Genomic DNA, 19,904 nt, shown 5'->3' on the forward strand with positions numbered 1-19,904 from the left:
CAGTCTAGCAAAGGATCTTTGGTATTTGTGGATTTTGATATTTTTGTCCTTAGCACAGATTATGCTGGATTCACTCTGCCAGTGTTGGTCAGTCTAGCAAAGGATCTTTGGTATTTGTGGATTTTGATATTTTTGTCCTTAGCACAGATGATGCTGGATTCACTCTGCCAGTGTTGATCAGTCTAGCAAAGGATCTTTGATATTTGTGAATTTTGAAGACAAGGGAGAAGAATCTGAAGTAATAGTGGTGAGGGGAGGAATCTATCCTTTCAACAGCCTTTAAATCCTACTGAACTGTCTAGTCTGAGCACTCCTTTGTTACTAGCCCATGCAGTTTGTTGTGCAGTTGCACAGCTTTACACTTCATACTTATTTTGAGTGAGGTTGTGTGGAGGCAAATCTTACCAAGTAGTTATCAGTTTGTAAATAATCCTCATTTTCCTGCCATGACATGGTTTTGCAGCCTTTGAAATAGAGTCTAGCTCCAACATCTGGGATACTGCCAGATGGCCTCCAGACTTTTGCTTATGGTGACAAGGCGTGTCAGCCCTCAGGGCAGGAAATGTTCCAAGTATTTTTACAGTGCCAGTCTGGAATATTCCCTAGATGTTCCCACAGTGCAGGTGATGGTAACAGTCCTGTTACCAGTCCTGAGTTTAGCAGCAGGTTGACAGAATCTGCGTTTCTCAGACCTGCCCACCTTTTTCTGCTCCCATTGCATCACAGACCCACACATTTGAATGTTATTTTTACCAGTAATCAGAATAGGACTGGAGTTCTGCTGAGCCATCTCTCTCCATTAACCACAAGTAACCATAATAACTATAGCAGGTTTTTGACTGAAACATTTTGTTAATTGCTTATGTTAGTAGCTTGGATGAGTGAGCTGGCCTATTAAATATTCCAGTGGTTTTAAATAATGGTTTAATTTTTGAAAGGTATTTTCTATTAGCTGAGGAAACCAAATTATTGTCTTGGCAGTCAGAGTACAGCATATGTACTGGAGCAAAACCTAGGAGGAAGGGCATCAGAAAACTGGGTAGTATGTCAGGCTGGTAGTTGTCATGATCATTTCTGTGCTCTGTTCCAAAGATTTTGGGTTTTCCCCTGCACATATTTGAAAGTTATTTAAAAAAAAAGAGGCATCACTATTTTTGATTTGCTGATAGCATCCCACTGGGGAATTGTATGGTAGATGTGCTCCATTGTTCCTCTTTTTGAATCATTTGGGGGCTATGTTGCTCATAGATCAGATCCTTAAGGGATGGTGTTTGAATTCATTTTGTGTCTCTTTAGAATGGCAAATGAGAGAGGCTGATATTTGAACACACTCACTTTGGAAGAGTTCCCATGGTCCTTTCTTTTGCCTTAATGTCCTTTCTGTGCTGCTACTGAGGGGACAGACCAGCATCTGCTCATACCATAGGCAGAGTTGTGGAATTTTATCCTGAATTGTTCTTTCTATTTCAAGCTTGCGTCTGTCTGTGCCCATGGTTGCCATCACCACTGGAAGTGAAAAACATCCCCTATTCCTGTGCAATATTACAGTGAACAGCTCAGTGGATTGTCCTGATGGTCACCTTGGTGTGTCCAACTGGAGAGGAATGAGAATAGTCCTGAAGCCTCATGTCTTTGCAACTTGATGCAGGAATAGCAAAAACCTCTGAATGTCCTCACTGAAGCTCCCATAGGTGCCAGGCAGGTCATGAATGCCCAGTGGGTAACTCTGGTCCAACACTAAGCTCAGAGCACACGTGGGCTTGAAGCACTCTGTGCCCTGGGCATGGAGACTGCTGCAGCTGTGTCTGCAGGGGCTTTGATTTGGCTACCTGCCTTCTGGAAATCTTTAATAACTGACCAAAGTCCTCCTTTTCTACTTAGGAAAGGTGGCCAAGGGGTAAACAAGTCTTTCAGGCAGCGTTGGCATTCACTGGAGCACATCTGTTCTACTGACTGCTACAGTGTGGGGCCTCAGCAAGATCAACACACTGAAACAGGCATAGGAAGAAATCATTTGAGTATCAGTTGATGTACCCTTGTGTTCTGTTAAAGTGAAATTTGCTATTTTTCCCATTCATGGAGTCACTTAAAAAATGGGAGAGACTAGAGATGGTAAAAAGCATCAGTGTAAAAGATGGCAGTGACTCCAGTCTGAAAATAAGGAATGTTCTATTTAATTAATGTGGGATTAATCACTGCAAATGGGACTGGCTACAGGACTGGGTACAGAATGTCTTCTGTTATTTTTCTGTAATTTCTAGTCAATCTTAGGCTATCGATAAAGGTCATGAAAATGGACTGTAGCTTTCATTGGTGTGAGTATCTTTTATGTGATCCATCATCTGTTACCAGAGACATCCCATGTGCTCATGCATATTTCTGAGCATATCTAATGTGCTATCGGTTTATCTATTTTTTTTTTCATTTCCCATTTTTGCAATGCCCTTTTATTTTTATTGCCTGGCTAACAAGTGAGAAGTAAACTCTGGGTAGTGGTTTAAACATTTTGCAAGAAAGAATAGTCTTGTAACTAAAACATAAGATGAAAAGTTAAAAGCTATGATTGGGTTTCTGATTCTACTGTTTATCTTGTTGTTAAACTCACTGTAAAGAGATACTGTCAACATAAAATCAGACTTCAGTCTGCAATTTTCTTATCTCTTAGATGTAAATAAAACTTTACCATAATGAAAAAGCTAAGGAAAAAAAAACCCTGCAGTTTTGACATAGTGTATATGACAGCATTTTGAAAAGTAGCAATTCCTGCCCTGAATCAGATCAGTGTGTTGTCAAAGCAGCAAATGCCAGATGCTCAAGAGGAGCCAAATCTAATAGAGGGCTGCAGCCCCCAGAGCAGGCAGCTGGGCAGCGTTTGCCTCCCTCCCTGGCTTTGTGGAACTTTATTTTCCTTGCATGGGTTCCTTCTTCCTTTTCTAATGCAGCTGGGAACACCCATAGGAAAGGCTTCCTTGAGTCACACTGAATTCTTAGTCTCAAGGATGCTTGGCATAAGTGCAGATCATAGCTTAAGTATGTGCTTTGTTTAAAGAAACTTCTGTTTATCAGCTTTCACAGAGGAAATGCAACAGTCAGTGACTTGTTAGATTTCATCTTCTGTTTATATTGGAGAAAACAATATTCACAAACACAGAAAATTAAAGCTACAGAATGGTAGGTGGGTGCTTAGAGGAACAGGTAGAACCTTACACTGCTGAATACAGTATTGGGATTTTTTGTTTTAGATCAAAACATCAAATAAATATCTCTTTGATTGCAAACTCACTGATAATAAACTGTGCATCTTCCCTGTAAGACTTCCATTTAACAATTAATATTTGGAGAGAGTGCATAGCTCCATTACAAAATGCATAAAGTCAAAAACCAAATACTTCCGGAGCATTTAAATGCCAGTGGCCAACAATGGGTTAAAAATCCTGCGCATTTTTGGAAACCTTAGAAGCCCTGATGGGTGGAGTAGGCAATGGGCGTTGTAGTGTGGATGCTTTGCTAACCCTTTGCTGTGCAGCTGCAGGACAAGCACACTGAAGCCATGGCCAGCAGCAAAGTGGATTCTCAGGGAGCTCTCTTTCTAAAACCCTTCTCTGTGCAGGAGAGATGGAATGATTTCTGCTGCAGGAAGAGCAAGGATTTGAACTGCTTTCTAATCACTAGCTTTTCCTGGTAAATACTGTAGAAAAAGCATTGCAAGAGCAGCTTTAAAGAGTTTGGAAAGCTCGTTAGCAACCAGTTGCCAAAATATCTGTTTCTACGTACTCTACACAAGTTAGAATAATCAAATTAAATGAAAGGTGGTTTTTGCATCTGGTTTTGGATCTGGAAATAAGTTGATACAGACATTCACTGGACAGTTTAATTGCTATAATAAATTTGCAGTAAACCTCGTGAAGATAATCTTTTCTTTTTTCACTGTGAAGACAGATACATCCCTACATAAAGAGAAGTTTGCTTCCTCCTTTGTCTCGTTGTCGACAACTGTAAATTTTCAGTTAGATTTTTGTAATGGGCAACTACATAGAAGAAATCCCATCTGTATGAAATACTATGGAAAGTGTAGGCATCCAGAGAGGTGGTCAATAAGCTGTACTGCTAACAGCAGAAAGTCTAGCAAGAAATGTCTTTTTATTGTGCTTTGGGAAAATAGCCTCTGAAGATTCCACTCGGGTGCTTTGTGGGAGGGCATTCCACACTGTGGGAGCAGAGAACAAGTGCCTTTAGGCATCTGAGGTCAAAATGTGGACAAGGACTTCAGACATTTATAGTTGTGTTTCTCCCTGCTTATAAAAAAAATACTCAACATTTTAGGGACAGTTTGTATAGCAAGCTAAATTTGGGGATAAGCAACACTTTATTGGCACAAGTTATGTGAAACAAGGAATTCTAAGTTCTTCATTATTTCCATCATGATCTTCTTTGCTGTGTACAATGCACAAGTTCCTGTGGCCTTCATGTGACATGTGAATTGGTGCTTTTCTGTAAATTATTTGCCACTGAGGTGATGGACCAACACCCTACTCTACCAAATGGAAAAGATGAGTAGCTACTCCTGGGCTAGGCTGGTACCCAGCCAGGAGGGGATAAATTAAGGTGTGGTGCTTTATTTCCCAGGGCCTTGAGCCCTTTGCTTTTGGAGCAGACCCAGGTGTTGACCTCCTCAATGGAAGATGAAGGTGCCTCTGTGGATGGAGTCTCCTGCCCAGCTGGACTCGTGCCTGCTCCCTGGGTTTGCTTTGAACTCCCAGTTTATTCCTCAGACTGGGGGTGAGCACAGGGTGCTGGTGCCTTTCAGCTCCACACAAACAAGAAGTTGCATTATTCCTGATAAATTGAGTTTGTTTAGTTCTGTTGTTAGAGCCAATGTCTGATGTCCCTGTCTCAAGCACCTCTGCCAAGCTGTGTCTAACACACCCTGAGCACCTTCCTGAGGAGCATGGGATGGGAGCTGGGACTTGCAAAAGTTCTGGAGAGAAGGAGCTGGTGGATCTAGGCCTAGAGCCTGGAAAATTGTCTGCACCTGGATGGAGCAGAGGGGAAAAGAGAATGTGCTTGAAATATAAAAGCATTTGAGACTCTCAGGCTTTCCTTTTGGTCAAGTCTCTGTGTTGTCTTGAACAGCAGAGATGCTGCTTGCAGTGTAAATAGCAGAGTAAGAGCAGGGCGTAGTTCCAAGGAGATCTTGGGCATTTTAAGTCAGGTTTGCTGCTTTTTTCTCTCTCTGTAATTTAGATAAGAGGTTTACACATACCAGTTGCAGAGTTCTCTTATTACTTCAGGCTGTTGATTTAAAACTGGGCACTTGAGAGAGCTGAAGGAATGGGGTGGGGGCTTAACTGAACTTTGCAGTTTATACTAGTGCTTCATTTTCTTTAACTTAATTTTATTTTCCTAATATCTAGCCATAATAACTTTTACTGCTTTGTAGGCTTTTTAATGAAGAGTAATGTAAAAGAAGGATTGAACACTGGAGCTTTCTCAACATCTCAACATTGCCTATTAATGGGTTTACCTCTCTACCAAGCAGTAGGTCAGCTTTTCCCTTGGTGTGTGTTTTAGTTAAAATACCTCATTGAGATCTGTATGGTGATCACTGAAAGTCCTGGTGTTGGTGAGGCACACGTGCTTTGTTGTTTTATTGCCTTTGGGAATGTTCTCTGTCGTGCCAACCCCACGCCAGTCTGTGTGCTTTTGATATGAAAGATGATGCTTTTCCAGTGATTTTCTGTCCAGCTCTCTAAACAAGCATATAAAGATATGTCGGTTTTCCAGATTAATTATTCCACTAGATCTCTGTTAGATCAATTAAGTAGAAATTTTGGTTCTGTATTAAAAATGTCTAGCTTTTCCTGTTTGTGTGCCATTACTAAGTCAGTCTACAGATATTTTAGATAACTGTGCAGCAGTTTCTTCCATAACCTTTTCCTAACCTTATCTCCACCTCTACAGCCACTTCTCCAAGCCACCATGTGTTGTAGCTATCAACAGGTCTTTTTACCTTCTCTTTTCATCTTTTACCTTTTCATTTTCATCTTTTAAGTACTCTGAACTGCTTTTTTTAACTCCTTGCTAGATTCTGCTCCCTTCCAGCCCCAGCTCTCCTGTAGGACATGAACAGCAGAGAAAGGAGTGTCGTGATTCTGTAGTTAACAATTCTTTTTGAACAAGTGCAGAGGAGGCCATTGAGATGCTCAGGAGCCTGGAGAACCTTTGCCATGAGGACAGGCTGAGGGAGTTAGGGCTCTTCAGACTGGAGAAGAGAAGGCTCCAGGGGACCTTAGAGCAGCTAAAGTGTAACTTAAAGGAACTCCAAGAGAGCTGGAGAGATACTTTTGACAAGGGCTTGGAGTGATAGGACAAGGGGTGATGGCTTTAAATTGATTCAGAGTGGGTTTAGATCAATTATCAGAAAGAAATCCTTCCCTGGGGGGTGATGAGGCCCTGGCACAGGGTGCCCAGAGGAGCTGTGGCTGCTCCATCCCCGGAAGGGTCAAGGCCAGGCTGGACAGGGCTTGGAGCAGCCTGGGATAGTGGAAGGTGTCCCTGCCCATGGAAGGGGGTGGGATGAGATGAACTTTCACTCCCTTCCAACCCAAACCATTCTATGGTAGGATTTTTTCTTTTTGAAGCAGTGCTGTGTCTATGTGGATGTTTGTGTGAGGGCAGTGAGGACTTTCTTAAACTGCAGAGTAAGCTGAGAATTTGCAGCCTCTAATTCAAATCAATCAGAAATGTTTTCTTATGGAACTCAGTGCCTGACATCAGTCAACTTCTGCACTAAATGATCCAAATCATGAAATAATGAAGACTTTTTGGCTGTTTTGTTTAAGCTGAGAGAACTTAGTATCCAATGGTAACTAGAGTATAATTATTTTAGATTGAGGGCCATTCTTCTGTTATGGTATATAAAATTTTCCTCCTTTCAGTGAGCAGAAGAAAGATTCCATAATGTGCTTTTCTTCAAGGTGACCTTGTGTCTTAGTGTTCTGAAAGGGTCTGGGATTTTGTTTATGCCTGCAGAAAATATCAGAGGTCACTGATAAAAGAGTTTCCCATTTTAACTTCCCTTTTAGGAGGAGGTAGTGTCAGTTTTGTAAGAGTGCAGTGAACAGTTCCAGTGGCTTTACAAACAGTGCCCCTCTCTGCAGAAAGCACCTACAAGTGGTGGTCTTTGTCCACACACAAACTGGCCAGGGCTGTCTTTGCATTTCTGTACTTCCTAACTTGAAAACCACTTCTTGCACCAAACGTCTTTTGCAGGAGATGTGGGAGGTGAATGGAAAAAGGGAGTGCAAGAAAAACAAGGGGACTCAGCAGTCACCTGTAAAGGCTCTGTGCAGCTGCCAAGTGAATTTGATTTTAAACCATAGTTTTGTCTTCTTAGACTAAACTGTATTTTTCCCCTTCTGAATTAGGTTTTTCCCACCCACATTTCCAAAGTGCAATTTCAGGGCAGATTGAAATGTATTTTGAGGTCTTCTGTTTTCATTAGGGAATGTGAATTTCTTTTAAATGTAAATTTTCCAAGCTTATAACACTTGGTTTGGGGAAGATTTTTTTTTCCTTTTTGAGTAATGGCAATTAGTTCTGTAATGTATTTATGTAAATATACATGCATTTAGCCTTGTCTGTTATCATGTACTTTTTTCCTGGGAATTACTAGTAATTATATTTTGGTAATGTATTAGTATAAACCCCTCATTATTTCAAGCTATTTCAGTATAATGTATTATTAGACATTTAAAACAAATCTAAACTGCTGGACAATCTAGTTTTTGTAAGCTTGTAAATATCCTTAAAAGAGCACAGAATGTTATTTCAGCAAAAGTAAAGAATTGAGACAATAATTAAAATATACATTTAGTTTGAATAATATAAATGCAGAGAATGGATCATAGAAAATCAAATTGCTGAATAGGATGTTAAAATAGCACTTGGGCAGACATAGAACACTTTTAATGAACTTTTCATTTCAGTATTTTATTTCAATACTTTTGAGGCTTTTGAAGGCCAGAGGGGAACTAACTGAATTGTTTTATTTGTTTTATATTGTATTTTTAAAATTTTGTTGCATGCGTACCTTTGCAATAAGCTGTCCTTCCTGCTTTGTATCTTTGAGTGTCCTGAAAACAAAATGCTTGTCCTAAATATTCTTTACTGCTTTATAACATGTTTAAGGATGATCTCTGATAACAGAATTAACTGTATGTGAAAGGAGCTCATTGACAGCTAATAAGATGGTTTACACAAGTAAGGCTTAGTTGTATGAATTCAGTTTTCAGAACCAACTTCCTTGTGAAAAATTACAGACTTGGGAATTTGATAGTTTCATTATTCTAGATTCCTTACTGAAATTTGATTGTGTACCAATGGTTGTAAGTTAGCTATCTTGTTTTCACTTGGATATTTGTTGTGACCATGCTGCTTTCCCATGGAAACACTCCCAAAATGGCTTTTGGAGATGGATTTTTCCAGCAGCAGTTCCTCGTTGGTTGCAGTATCTGTAAAAGCTAACGACATTAAGGAGTAATGGAGTATATCTTTCAAAGCACTAGTAACGAGTAATAGGGGTGTTTTGACATAGTGTTTAAAGAAAAAAAACACCCATGGAATTTGGTTTCCTGCCCAGAAGTTTGACTGACTGTCTGGGAATTCAGTGCCGTATGTCAGCGTTGTGCAGAATTGGTGTACGTACGCTGCAGTGATTCTTTACAATTGTTACAGTGTCCTGCAAGTTTAGGGCCAGGGAACTGATAGTCTCCAATATTTTGACTCAGCATTGATAAGGACCTGCACTGTTGAGGAAGTGCAGCACAGTAAATAATTCCCTTTCTTCCAGAGAGGCAGTGGTGTTCATCTTCCTTGTCCGCGTACTGTAAAAATTCACCATTTTTGCAGGCGTGTTTCACCTTTTGGATTTCAATGCACCTTTTTTGTTGCCTTCTGTGTTTGCAATAATGTCCCTACCTCTTGCATTACCATTGTTTGTGTGGAATCACAAGCTCCTGGAGACTTCCAAAGACATCATTCTTTGAAACATCTGAGGTTTAAGCACATGTAGCCAGTGCTGCTGTAGCAAAACTTTACTCCTTGTTTGTCGAATCTTTTAAAATCTTATTTTCACAATATAATTTCAACAACAATAGCTATCTAAACTGCATGTTACAGATTTTTAGAGCATGATGAAGATAGTTCTTACAGCTATTGTGATGATTAGTTAGAGGTTTTTTCCTTAGGAAAGAGCTCTTTTCTAATTGTGCTCTTGGGGAAGCCAACTGACAGTATCTTAACAGAGATGATTAAGTAAATGCAGGTGTTTGTCATCTTAACACAACTTTCAGTCTACACAATGGTGCATTCAATCTGTATTTCCCTCCCTAAGCAAAAAGCATGGAATAAAAGAGGGTGTTAGGTATGAATCAGAGTAGTAGTTGATTGCAGGAATCCAGACATGGGAGAACTGGAATTCTTTAAAGATGATGTTATTTCATACAGAGGAGAAATGACATATTTTTAAATGTCACTGCAAGAAAAGACAAGGTTTGGCATTAGTCTGGATTGGAAGAGATATGGAGAAAAGTAGAAAAACAATTAAAAATACTTTTGAATTATTAGTAAGGTTTTTATTTTGGGATAGCCAAAGAATATGACTGTAAGATTCTTAAATCTGGCAGTTACTGAAGACTTCACCCCCCATGCAAAAGCAAGGGAAATGCCTCCTCCCAGGTGCTGATACTCTTGAGAGCTTCTCTCCTTGCCCAGCTTTTCGTGCTTGTCACTCACAGCAATGATGATGGAATCTCTGGTTGGCTGACAGTTTGTTGCTGCTGTGCTAAGAATGAATCTGGCAGCCAGAAGCATCACAGATGTTGTGTCCTGACTTCAGAACCCCACTTCTCCTGTGCCCCTCGCAGTGCTCAGTGGCAGTCCAGCTTTGTTGCCAGCTCTTGGCTGTGACAGTGCCTGATCTGCCTCGGCACAAACCTCTGCCTGTTGCCTCTGACATGGAGAAACTGATCCCACATGGCTGAGGATGTGCTGCTGATGCCTTGGAGAGGCTGGCTAGACAGTTAGAAAATAAAATAGGTATTTATGGAAAGGTTTTCAATAGACACACCTTGGGCAGTGCAGGAGCCTTGCAGGGGCTACACCCAGGATGGACGATGGTCACAAGTTTTTCAGGCAGATATAAGTTTGGTTTATTTGCATATCAGAGGTTAATTATTGAGTTACAGCTTCAGGTAATGAAGTCATTTACTCAAAGTTTTCCCCCGCAATTCAATGTTGTTTACATTTTTGGGGGCCTGAGACAGTAAGGTGTCCTTGAGTTTCAAGCCTAGAGAGAATTTGGTTTTTGTGTGAATAAAATAGGACAACAGTAGCTGACAAACTATGGAATTTTAGAGTTCTACACTAAAGCACTACTGATCTGAAAAATATAAAAGCTAAATTTTAAGGCATTACTGTGACTTTGTGCTTGCAGTGTTTGTCCACCTGTTTCTGCTCGAGCTGGCTGCAAAGGTGGCTTTGGATGATCTGCCCTGGATGTGGCACAGCCTGCTCTGGGCCTGCAGAGTGCCAAGGATGGCCAGGCTCTAAGGCTTTGCTGTTAGGGGTGTTATCCTTCACTGTGATTCAGCAAGGGCACAAGGGTGGGCTTGGATGAAGCTGACAAAGGTGATCTGTCAATAAATAACCCAAGGTCTGCCACCCCACGAAAGGCAGGGACAACACTTGAACAGTCTGTAGTTATTTCAGTGTGAGGATGTCTCTACCCTTCCAGGTGTTGCTGTGTGCTTCCCCAGAGTGTGCTGCCTCCTGCTGAGCTATCTGCCTGAGTTCAGCACTTCAAGGGAGCACCTGGCCAGGGCAGTGGAGTTTGTCCCTACTTCAGGTGTGTGTTTTGAAGGTGTGCTCTAGGGTTGACATACCTTTTCTTGGGGTGATGCTGCAACAGGCCCTCTGTTTTCTGTATCATGCTGCAAGGGAACAGCTGATCAGCACAATCAGAATGATTTGCAATGTGTCCAGTGTCCTTCATGGAACACCCTTCTGCCTGTGACAAACATACAGTTATCAGGAGGGAGCAACACTGGACATTGGCATTTAATCAGCGTATTGACAACCATCATATTTGGCAGCTCTCCTACACACACTTCCCTCTGCACACACTCCTGGTGGTAGGGGTCAGGAGGAGACCAGCACTGCCTGGCACCTTGCAATCAGTTTTTTTGATGGCAGTAACTTTGATGGAGCCAATCCAGAGAAGGACAACAAAGTTGGGGAAGGAGCACAAATCACAAGAGGCGAGGCTGGGGGATCTGGGGTGGCTCAGCCTGTAGAAAAGGAGGCTCAGAGATGACCTTGTTGCTCTCTGTAACTCTGTGAAAGGAGGCTGTAGGCACATGGGGTCAGTCTCTTCTCCCAGACAACCAACCTCCAAGACAAGAGGAAATGGACTGAAGTTGAACCAGAGGACCTTGACACTGAATGTTTGAAAAGTTTCTTGGATGTTCTACTAATCTTTTTTTCCACATTCCCGTGCCCGTGTTTATCAGGTTCCTTTTTTGAGTTGAGTCAATCCTCACTCACATTCCAGTACTTACTGGGATAGGTGATGGACATTCAGAGGTGGCTTCTGGCTGAGGACAGAGGAAACTTAAGGTCAGTTTGAGGAGCAGCTTTGGCTCCGAGCTTCAGGAGTGCTTCAGTCTGGGACGGCTTCATGGGAACATTCCTGATGAATGTTTCTAAGGAGATTTCAATCTAATATTGGTTTCCAAGGACAGCAGGTTTCACTGCACATCACTGTAATTATTTTAGGATATCTTCTGTCAAATTCTGAGACACATCTCAAAACCTTTCCTTGAAGATTTGATAGCATTATTTGGTGACTTACCATTTGAAGGTAATGTTTTTGCTATGAAGTAGAAATTGTGCTTGGTGGTTATGATGGTCTCAGTTTTCTTTGTTTATTAGTTATAGGAACATCCCCAGGGCTACTTAGTTTACAAAAAAACCCCAACCAAACAAATATGTTGTTGAGATATGACAGTCAGGTGATTTTTATCACTCATGTTATAATTCAACAGTTCTTCTTTGACAAAATTGATAAGCTAGAGTATATTTATACATATGATGTCGAGTGAGGAAGGAGATAGCTTCAGACAGTTGTCTCAGAAGTTAATGTTTTCCATGACCCAAGTATCTTGGCTCTATTTAAAAAAAAAGAGAAAAAGAAAAAAAAGGAAAAAGCTGAAATGTACCTTTCAAAAAGTGCTGCTATTAAAAAAAACAACTGAAGAGGAGGGGTGCTGAGGGAGAAGTCTTGACACCAGAAGCTCTGTCACAGCAGAGTTTCTCTCGGATGTCTGGAAAAAGTCTTATACTTCTGGGATGCTTTCCAAAATATTTTCAATGACCATTGCCACAGGCGTGAACTTCTTAATGCATTTTGCAGTAATCTCCACCGCAGTGAAATTGATTGCTGTCTGAAAGCTTTTCATGATAACAAGCAAGTGGAGCAGCATAAGTGCCATGAGCTAATTTGTGTGTGTGCATTATGTTGCATGTTTAGGAGTCCTGCAGAGACAGATGCATCACCTCAGGAAAATCCTGCTTAATGTTTTTTACAGAATTATGTAATTGCAGATTTATCATTTGACATCTTGCAGGAAAGATCTTTTTTCTGCATACGCAAAGGATGTGGGGTCTCTGGAGATACTTCTGTTGGTACCCAGGGAAAGGTCTCTGGTGGCTTTCTGAGTTTGAGCTTTTCTAGGGCTCACTTTAGAGAAGCTGAAATAGATAAAAAGCCAGAGGAGTTTTATGAAATGCCTTTCCAGCAGACAAAAAGGTACCTTATCAAAGGTGCATCTTCTTCATGTGCTTACCAGGGAATTTCGAGAGGCTTATAAACGAAAGATTCTCTTTCCATCTTCAAGTTAAGGGCACTGAGGAACCTGAAAATACAGTGCAAATTCCTGGTTTTTTTTCCATATTATCTTAGTATTCCTAATGCAAGAGATCATTAGAACTAGAGAGGTTCATCCACCAAGACCATCACCTTTCCAAGACTGAAATCTGAGCTGCACTTCAATTCAAGGAGGTTTCAAGAATTATGTTTTTTCTGTAAATAAAAAAACAATCCCACCATCAAAACACGTGTTTATACACACATATAATGAACCACGCTATTTTTATACACACACACATATGTGTGTGATAATGCAAATTGTCAGTGCAGATTGCCAGCTGAGAAGCCTGATCTCACAGACCCTGGTGTGTCACTGTCCCTCTGTGCCAGCACAGACGTGCTGCTCCTTCATCCTGCACTGCTGCTCCCACAAACCACTGTGGTTGTTGGATGGTCTGCAGAGGTGAGGAGTGAAAAACAAAACCTTGAGCACCAGCAGAGAAAAACAAGCTGTCCTGAGCAGGCTTCCTAGCAAGGGATAGAAAGGTCAGAGGATACATTTATCCATTTATCCCCCTCTACCTTGGAGCAGCCGCCTGGCGCATCCAGCAGAATTTTTCCAGACTGTCACTGGCTCATCAGTCGGGGCTTTCTCTCAGTTTTAAATGCCAACATCACTTCAGTTCAGAGGAATTGCTGGCTTCTTTCCCAGACAAGATTTCCCAAATTCAAAATGACCTTTCAAGATCCTAACTAATAGGAGCTAAACAGAGATTTCCTCTTCATCAGGCCCTTTCTCAGATTGATCCTTTTACTGACAGCACAGAGCAGTGAAAGACCAGCCCTTCACTTGTGATAATAAACACCTCTTTTGGAGAGGGGCAAACTTAACCTTGAATTTGTTATATACTCCAGAAACTATTGCCCTTGTGTTTGATGCACTGATTCTGTTAAGGCAGACTACCAGTGGAATTGCTAGATTTCCTTTTTTTTTAATTATTTTTTAATTTAATACAGCCATTCAGACTCTGCAATGGGATGCCTAGACAGCCCCCCTCATAGGTGTGTCAGCTCCCACCTCAAGGCCAGCTTGGCTGCTCAGCACAGCTCTCCCCAAGGATTCTGTGCCCATCCTCTCTTCCAGGCAAGGAGAAGGAGGAATCTGGGGCTGCCTAGCTCTGAGCAGGGGGGTTGTAAGGTTTTGCTCTGGGATATGCTGTGGGAATTCAAACTGCAGCTTCAGCTCCCTGGAAACCTGTCCTGCAAAATAGAGATGTAGAGACAGCCTATCCTGATGTCTTTCTGGGAGGTCTTGAAATGTGGCAGGGTAGAAAACTGCTTTCAAGGGAGAACCAGTGGCCATTGCTTCTTGAAGTACTTTGGATGCAGAGTTGTGAACTCTCATTTTTCTATACCTGAAAAAATTGGGCAACAAAAAGGTGCAGAAACAAATATAATGCTGGGTCTTACGAAAGAAAACCACTGTGGGAAGTGAGTGACACTGTAAAATTAAGAACAAGGCAGATTAAGGACTGATTTACCATTAGCATCAGGTTTAGTCCCATAACTGAAGGAACAGCAGAGATATAACAAGGTTCTTAAATTTTTTAAATTACATGTTGTGGGAAAAGGTACCAAAAGATTGGAAAAAAATTGCAATTGCCAGAAGTATGCATAATTGCCTGAAAAAAATAGTACAAATGCAAAATATAGAAAGATAATAACTGAAACGTGAAATAGCTAGGTTCTATCATGAGATCTTTCTTTCAGCTATGGTTTCAGGTTTGGCATTTTCACTTTGATTTATATAAGAAACTCAATATTTTGCGCATGGCAAAAGATAAAGAGTTGTAAGACTGAAGGAATATAAGATTTGGTGTTTGTGCTCTGTTCTTTTAACAGCCCAGCTTATCAGCCTGGGCCATTATCACATTTTTGTCATGAGATTTTCAATTTGGAGTTGACTCTAGAATACTGGAGGGGAGAAGTGCATAGATGGAAGAAACATATTCTCATCTGCAACTTATTAAGTATTCTTTTGCAGTGCTTTTCATAAAAATGTTAGAATATTTAGGTATGCATTGTTTTTCTGGTAAAGCAGCTCCTTCTTCGTTTTATAGACGTGTTAGAATTATGTTTTCTACATCTGTACCCAGGAGCATGCTCAGGCCTGAATCCCGCACTGCTAAGTAGTCTGTAATAAAATAACTTGCTTCATTTTTCTTCAGAATGTTGCAGTAGTGTCTGAGAATCTCATGCTTCATTTTTCAAAGTATGCTTTAAAGCCAAATGTGGTGAAGCAGAGACCATTGTGAAGATGTTGTGTGGCTTTGTCAACTGAGGGAGAAATATAAACTGAAACAGAAATACAGGAAAATTCTCTTGGGTATGTTTAAAGTCAGAATATGGTAAACTCTTGGATATTGATTTGAATACTATAAAGGTTTCTATGAGGCATCTTAGTAGTTTTCACTTTCATCAAATGCCACAGTGTAGGCTGTTGGCACTGGCAGCCGGAGCTCTGAGGTGTAAACAAGGCTGAGCCTTTCCTTTTTGGGAGTAAACAGGCACAGACCACCAGCAGTTCCTTACACTTCTATTATTTATCTTCTCCTTTCTTTAATAAGGATCACTCTGGCTCAGCAGGTTCACAAGCCACTGCTGCTTGTGTGTCTCTAGGATGTGGACACTGCTCTGGCCATATAAAATAGGACAGTACTGTACAATGGCTTTGCTTTGCGACTGTTTTCTGCCTCTGCTCCTTAACTGCTTTGCCAAGTGGTTGCTTGGCTTGGGTGTTCCACCTACATGTTTTAGAGCCCTGATTGCAGGATATTTAATGATACCCTGCCATCCCTGGCTCTGGCAGAAACAAGGTTGAGCACAATGCCTGAGTCAGGTAAGTGTTATCCCTGAATATGAATGCAGAAACAGATCCAGGGAGCAGCACAGTGCGGGTCTGGAAACCTAGTCCAGAGGCAGAAATGCTAAGTTTTTTGTCTGCTGTTCCCCAGCTTTATTTCAAAGCTGTTCTTCCTCAGTTTATGATTTTAAAGCAGTTCACTCTTTTGCCTAATCAATGCCTAATTAATACTTGTTAATGCCTCATAGTAATGGCAGAGGAATTTTGTGGATATCTACATTTGCTCTCAGTGCACGGTAAATACTCCTGAGATTTGTGCTCTCAGCTGATGCAGAGAATGAATCCTGCTGTAAACCAGCCTTTGTTCCAACCTTTCCAGTGTAACCTGTGCTTCCAGCTGGGAGCTTGATTTCTTTTAACTTGGGGTCCCCATATAGACAGGTTTTGGTTGGTGTCATGACCCTCCATGTCAAAGCTGGTGTTCTATAAGGCATTGGGAAGTGGTGAGCAAAGCAGCTCAATTCTCTTGGTGTAGCTGAAAGTGCAATTGGGCCAATGCTTGGCTCAGTCCTGCATTGCAGAACCTGAGCATTGTGTGCTTGAGGTGTGCTGCATAAAATTGAATTCTGTTCTCTTGTGGAAAAGAGCCTGTGCTGCTGCTGCATCTTAGCCTGAAGTGACAGAAGAACCACCTTTGATAGCTGGAAGAAGCTGAAGTCATTAAACAATCTCTGTCTTTGAAGCAAGGGACTTCTGTTCTCTTATCATCTGGTTTGCTGTCGTTGTGTCCAAGGTTTCTTTTGCTGTTTTGACTGAGCCTGAAAGTTCCAAAAGCACAGAACTCTTTCTGAAGCAGTTTTTGGCCCTGGCTGAAAATGCAGTGGAGTTCATTAGCCTGGAAGTGCTGGCTGAGACCCTGCTGGGGGAAGGGGAGCTGCTGTTGTATTTTTTGTATCCCTTGTGCCATTTTGGACTTGAGCAGTATTTATTTTTAGTACATTTAAACAGTGCAGAAGGAAGGGGCAGTTGTTATATGGCATATTTACATCATGCTGTCAGTTCCTGGCAGCTCCCTTGCCTGTCAGAGAACAGAACTGGTCCATTAAGGATGTGAGTGCTACTTATGCCCACGAGTGGTGAAACATTGGCTCCAGGGTGGGAAGGCCTCCCCAGGCCAGCAGGTTCGTTTGTTTTTCTAAGGTGGAGTATGGGGAATTTTTTTTCATGTCACAGGGACAGGAATGGGCCTTTCTACCTCCCACTTCTTCCTTCTTCTCCTCTACTCTGGAAAAAGAGAGGCAAAGTCTCTACGTGAGCTCAGCATGTGCTGGTTTTTCCCCTCATGTCACGCTGAAGTTCTCTGCCCCTTTATAAAAATAAAAATCTATAAATAAAAAAGAACAAATGCTGAGGGGGACAAACTGGACCCACAGTTATGTGCATGTAGTCACTCGTCGAAGGGTGCCTAGCCCCATTCCTCCCAGGCTTCATGCATTCCCTGTTTCTTATGCTGTCAGCTTCTCAGGATGGGGAACGTGCACAAACAGTCCTGGCTGCTGCTTTTTTAGCCCTACCATAACATAATATTAATTGAGCTTAGGCTGAAATGTTGGGCTAATCTGCTGTTGAATTAGCTTGTTCTCTATTTCTGTATATTCTCTCCCACTTTGGAGGGAAAATAAAATTGCAATGAGTTTTGCTGCCACACTTGAATGTCCCAGTAATACCTTTCTCCTGGAATTAAGCAGTATTTAGCTCTGATCTCTCCTGTGTGACTCTGTTTGCCTCAAGCACAGGCACCCTGTGATTTCCCTTTCTTGGAAACTGCCCTGTCTCAGCATGTGGGTAGGAGGCCATGTAAATAAATACCAACCACTTCTTAGCCTTCAGTAGGCATTTCCTTTTTCCTGGTGGTGCAGAAGAAACACTTTCTCACAGTTTGGCATCAAACATTTATATAACTTTCCCTCTTGTGGAATTTTTGTTTAGACAATCAGATTCTTGGTATAGTTTTTTCATCAGTTTCTATTTTTATTCATCTGTGGTTGCTTGGTTTGTCAGTAAATAGTGTCTGTCAGGAGAAACACCTCATCAGATACTTCTTAAATTTTCAGTAATTGAATAGTAAATCATGATAAGTCTATTCTGTAATACTGAAAGATGTTTTACAGAAAAAATTAAACTTATCTTGGAGTTTTTTCCTTAACTATGATGGAATATATCTGCCCAAATAGAGTATTTCTGCCCAAAAGATTTTTTTATATATAACCTGCCTGAAGTCTTTGAAATAGAATACAAAGTATCTTACATTGCCTTGCAGTCCAGCTTTCAGCTGAAAAAGACAATATTTGCTTTTGATACAAGGTTTAATATATGCTACAATATTTTTCAAGTGTGTGTCCCTTTGTTCTGGCAGCAGAGCTAATACATTGTTACTTTTATTTGCTATACTAGGTAGGACATAAATTTATAATAGCAAAAGAGATCATATCAATACAAATCAGTATTAGAGGATAGATACTTCTAATTTGCATATAGAAATATTTATAAGATCTTCATTTAGTGTTTACAATTATTTTTATTGATATGAATATTAATTCATATTAATAAAATTATGAATTTACATGGCTGAGTTCTATTTGTCTCAGTGGTAATTCTCACTGAGTGGGTGGTTGTACACAGTCCTTGCTGGGAGAGCCCCAGGGCTTCAGGGCATGCAGATTCCCTGGGAGTAGAATTTAGATCTGAGCTGTGCTAAACAGCTACAGAGTGGCACTGAACTAGACTCCTTCATGGGAGCAGGTGTTAGGTGAGGGAGTGAAGAGTACACCTATGTATCTTCTTTTGTGAGTGATAATTTCTAGGGTGGTTAAGATAGAGGCAGTTTCAAAATCCATCAGATGTTTTTTTATATAATACACAGAATTTGGTAACCCTTGTATTCAACAGCAAGAGCCCTTTTCCAGAAGGGCTTTTGAAATCTCCTTTTTCTTCTCCTGAGGCCTGCTAGGAGGCTGTCTAGGAAAGTGAGCCTTTGTTGGCCATGTCATGGTATTTTTATAGTTTCACTCTTAGAGCCTTTCTCATCCAGCTGCGTTTTGCAATCTGCTGAAGCTCAGCCAAGATGAATTGCATCTGCCCTCACAGAACACACGTTCAGCCCAGCCAGGACATCTTCCAGCTCCATGCACTGAGAGCTGCTTGGTGTATTCTGGGAAACACTCAGAGAGAAGACTGAGTCCTAGGTTGGTTTGTCCCTTTGTCCTGTTTCCTGGCATACAATAAACTGTTGTCCCATGCTTATTTCTTCCTGAGCCAACCCCCATGAGTGATGTTCCAGCCCAGAATACTTCAGGGAGTGCAGTGCTGCTGGGCTTCAGAGGCCAGTCAGCCTTGCTTCAAGCTGCCTCATAAGGGACTGTGAAGGAATCTGAGCTCCCCAACTTTGGTGATTTATTGGGGTTCTTTAGGGTCATTGGGTAGCCAGAGTCATGAAAACCCCATTTATATCCACTGGGAGAATTGCAGGGCATAAAACCTTTCTGCCATAGTGGCACCAGCCTTATCAGTACCTTGATGGCTTTTAGAAGCTGTTGAACTGTGCTGTGTTAATAACCCTGTGAGCAGTGCTGTCGTGATGGGCAAGCCCAGAATGAGGGCTTTGAGGATGGCCTCTTGTCTTTGGATCCTTTTATTGAACATCAGGTGTGTTTGCAAAGCAAACTGGAAAAGTCAGCTTCAGTTTATCCATCACTTAAAGAAGTTTAACACAATGGAAACAGCTAAGAATCTCGGGGTTCTTTTTGTTCTGACATAATAAATGACCTTGGGAATATTGCTAGTTCTTAATTGGAAGTGAAGGAAGAAACCTGGAAAAGGTGAAATTACAGTGATTGTGCTGTAAATGAGGGTTGTGGTGAAATTGCAAAGGAGTTGGCTACAGCAAGAAGGAATAACTCACTCCTCTTTGGAGAAATAAGCTGGTTAGATTAGAGTCTGATTTTGTTTGTACATGGTATTATTTTGATTGATTTGTATGGGTTTTGTATTTTTCACTGGCAGAATGAGAGTTTATGTGTGGGTTTAATGAATGCCATGCTTAAATAATTAACA

General features: G+C 41.2%; 1 protein-coding gene across 3 annotated transcripts in view; it reads left to right on the forward strand.

Annotated features, from left to right (window-relative positions):
* DNM3 (dynamin 3) overlaps nucleotides 1-19,904 on the forward strand; it is a 169,478-nt gene that overhangs the window by 84,079 nt on the left and 65,495 nt on the right. The window lies entirely within an intron of this gene.

The sequence above is a fragment of the Camarhynchus parvulus genome, chromosome 8, assembly GCF_901933205.1.
Source record: "Camarhynchus parvulus chromosome 8, STF_HiC, whole genome shotgun sequence".
Lineage (NCBI taxonomy): Eukaryota > Metazoa > Chordata > Aves > Passeriformes > Thraupidae > Camarhynchus > Camarhynchus parvulus.